Source organism: Tupaia chinensis, unplaced genomic scaffold (genome assembly GCF_000334495.1).
Source record: "Tupaia chinensis unplaced genomic scaffold, TupChi_1.0 Scaffold000255_1, whole genome shotgun sequence".
In the NCBI taxonomy this organism is placed as follows: Eukaryota; Metazoa; Chordata; class Mammalia; order Scandentia; family Tupaiidae; genus Tupaia; species Tupaia belangeri.
Window position 1 is genome coordinate 1,921,785 of NW_006159735.1, and position 3,888 is coordinate 1,925,672.

Consider the following 3,888-nt stretch of genomic DNA (forward strand, 5'->3'; position numbering starts at 1 on the left):
AAGCGAGAAATCACCCCCCAGGGGGGATGGTCACGCCGCAATCCCTTCTCCTCCATTCTCCTCTTGGGATCTTGGGCACGCACACACACGCGCCTGGCGTGAGTTTTAAGCCACCGGGTCCGGGACACGAACCGCGGTCGACTACGTGGGAGTCCAGCGACATAGCTATTACGCTAACTGCTGGTTCCCCATACTTGTATTTTAAACTCTTGATCTGTATGACTGCCTATAGAATACCTACACTTATATAACCTCTGACCTTCCATAAAAACTGCTACCCCTTCTAATGAACTATCTTGGATAACCAACCCATGTCAGATGTACAATGGTCATAGGGACCAAGAGGTGGCATGGTGATTAAGGCATTGGACTCCCATATGGCCAACCTCATTGGGTTCCGGCCCAGACCTGGTAGCTTGCTTTCTCACTTTCCTTCTCTCTGTCTCTAGGGAGTACATGTGTCCTATAGCAAATTAAATATAATAATAATAATAAAAAAATAATTTTGGGGGGAGAGGTTTTTGCTATAGGGTGCGTGCCCTCACCAGAAAGCGGGAAATCATTCCCCAGGGGGGATGGCCACACTGCAATCCCTTCTCCTCTCAGAATCTTGGGCACGCACGCACACGCACCCGGTGTGAGTTTAAGCCACCAGGTCCAGGACTCAAACTGCAGTTGACTTCATGGGAGTACAACGACATAGCTATTATGCCACTTGCTTAAATAATTCTTTAAGAGAAAAAAAAAAGTAGTACAGCAGTCATCTTGGGGTTCTCTGCCTTCTAAATATACTGTAATTTCTAAACCTCTTTATTACCACTGTAACTAATTTTAGGCCCTATAATTTCTCAAACAACGGAGCTCTTTTCCTTCAATTTTAACTTTTCCAATCCATCCTCTACATTGCTGACAAAATTCTAAAAGGCAAATTTACATTATTTGTTCATTTAAACTCCTTGAGTAAGTCTCCAACTCCTACGGTAGGTATTCTGGGCTTCAGTGGAAACTATCTGATAAACAAAGCAGTATCCTGAACCCTGTACACATTCACTTCCCTAAGGAAATGGCCCAGATTCTCAGATTAACTCCAGAGGGGCAAACCCTTTGAAACCTTTCAGAATCAAGACTAGATCCTCCTTCTGTTTATGTTCCAGTCGATCTCCATTTACTTTAAGCTCTTAAATAAGATTATGCTGTTTTAACTTTTCACACCACTGAACCTAAGGTTCCCCTGCCTGGAAAACCACTTCCCATCACTCCCCAAGTGAACCCATTCTTCGAGTGTTCTTTCATCTAAGTCCTCCCTAACTTCTCCAAGCAATTGATTTTTTCTCTTCTTTCATCTACTCTTTTCATAGGATGGGAGAGTGTTGAGCTATGGTATGTAAAATCCTTGGTTGTTTGGGTCCAGATCACTAAAATTAGAGACCTGTCCTTAGGTGCAAAACAAAGCCACAACCACAATAAAAGTAGGTAGAAAAGAAAATTTAATAGAAAAGAAGTACACCCAAAAGACTTTTGGGTGGGCACGTTGCTAGGTAGTAACTGCGTTTGGAACTGGTTAGGTGTCTTTATTATCAGAGATGATAATGACTATTTAACAGTGGGAGGTCTGTCACACTGTCTTTTGTTTGAATTTGTGGGCTTTTTCCTGGACTTGCACAGCTCTCTCACAGGTGAAGGATTTGAGGAATTTAATTACCTTACTGTGTATGCCCAGTGTAAACCATGATGCCTAATTAGCATAAACTGCCCAATTAGTTTATTGCCCCAGTGGTAATCAGGATGTTGACCAAAATGTCTGGTTGGGTCTTTTCATATTTATAAGGAGTGATAAGACAGAAATTTACAATCATCCCTATATGCCTTCCTCAGGTACCAAGGAAGAAAATTGTTATCTGCCTCTCTTCCTGGCCCCAGGAGCTGGGAGGGAAGAAGGTATTTCATGGAGGGTCTGGTTCTAACTGCTGATAAATTGTGACTGATGTGACATGTGTCCTTCTGCTATTCTCTTGGGGAGGGCCTGTTCATCACTAGCTAACTGCCTATCACACTCTTAATTCATACACTTTTATTCTAGTATTTATCAAATGGCATTTTGATATTTGTTTTCATATCCTCCATCCTTAATAGATCATGAAGTTTCTTTTCTTTTTGGAGAGGTTTTTGCTATAGGGCGTGTGCACTTGCCAGAAAGACAGAGAGACAGAAAATGAGAAATTACTCCCCAGGGGGATGGCCACGTGGCAATCCCTTCTCCATTCTCCTCTCGGGATCTTGGAAATGCACTCACACACGCCCCACATGAGTTTAAGCCACTGGGTCGGGACTCAAACCGCAGTCATTGAGTACATGGGAGTCCAGGGATGTAGTCATTATGCCATCTGCTGGTCCTGAAAAGTTTTTGTTTTATTCATGTTTGTATCCTACTGTTTAGTACAGTGTGGTAGTATATAATAGATACTCAAATATTTGTTGAATAAATATTCACTACATCATTAACAATGTGTATGTAGTCTTTTCTTAAAAGGCTCTCTTCTGTAATATCAGATTGCTCAAATTGAATGTAGTATTTCCTTAAAAAGCTTAAAAAGGATATTTTCCAAAATATATCAGAACACTAGACTAGTGAACTTATTCCTAGTGCTTTAAAATATTAAGAAAAAAGGGTATTCTATGGTTTTTCTTAAAAAAGGACAAATAGTACAAACATAAATATAAATGCCTCTTAAGTGAAAATCTAAATTAATGACAAACTTAATTATAATTCTCAATGACACTAAATCTACAAAGTATAGGACTTTTTCTTCACCTTTATGCTTGATTAGCCTAGTAACATCTGATTTGTTTCCTCCTGCAATTTAAAAATTTTCTCTGCTTAAATAATAATTGTTTAATATTTAAATCTGGACCCTGTATACACATGTATGTATCTTTATGGCAGACGTTTGTGTGACATTAGTAATATTTTTCCCACCCCACCCCACCCCCCAAAAAAAAAACACCAGGCAAAACTTTAAGGGAATGGTATTCGTAGGAACTCAGATTAGGTACTCATCAGAGAATCTGAGTTTCTGCGTTACTTTTAGAAATATCTAAAATAGATTAAAACAGGAAGTCAGAAGTTCTTCTGTCTTTTCACTACTTTATCACTAAAATAAAGGATGAAGGAATTAACGACGTTAAGGTTACTGGATGTAAACACAACTCACACTTTCCATTGAACACACAGCAGCCACCTACTAATACGGGCCTGAAAATCACACTGAAATACATACTGGTCCACAAAATCTGAAGGGAAATCTGCCATGTCTGGTATATTCACTCAGTTCTCTTAAGTGGCCATTGCCAAGGTCGCATTAATAAGTCTCCTTTGATGTTAATGATTGGGAGCGTTCCCGGCAGGGGGCTAAAAGCTGACTTTCCAAGCTGGACGTTGCTTGGAAATACCTAGAACAAACTCCACAGCCATTCGGATTAAGTGAACCGAACGGACTCGAAACATGCGGATAAAAAGGCCTTTCCTCCGCTTCTTTGACCCACAGTTTATTTTTAACTATTCAATATTTATAACTCAGAGCGAATTCTAAAGGCAAATTAAGAACTGCCTGTTCACCAGATCACTTCTGCGAGACGAACTCGGCTTCGGAGGGAGCCTGGCCTCGAGCCCGCCCGGGGCAGGGGCAGGACCGCACGCGCTGACCCTCTCCGCAGGGCGCGATTCCGGCCCCGGGTTTCGGTTAGACCGCAGCAGGAAGCTTTCTCTTCCTCTGCGGGAGGCGGCGGAGCCAAGGAGAAACTTGAACTCCCACTCTCACGGGGCACGCAGAGGTGAGCTCGGGTGTGGGAGGACGGCTCCGCCGGGAGCGAGGCGGGCCGGGGGACGGG

General features: G+C 42.1%; 1 long non-coding RNA gene across 1 annotated transcript in view; it reads left to right on the plus strand.

Moving 5' to 3' along the window:
• Positions 1 to 2,390: 2,390 nt before the first annotated feature.
• LOC114007927 (uncharacterized) overlaps positions 2,391 to 3,888 on the plus strand; it is a 159,311-nt gene continuing 157,813 nt past the window's right edge. Inside the window, exon 1 of the long non-coding RNA XR_003549497.1 lies at positions 2,391 to 3,831. This is a non-coding gene — a long non-coding RNA (uncharacterized LOC114007927). The remainder of the gene's footprint in view (positions 3,832 to 3,888) is intronic.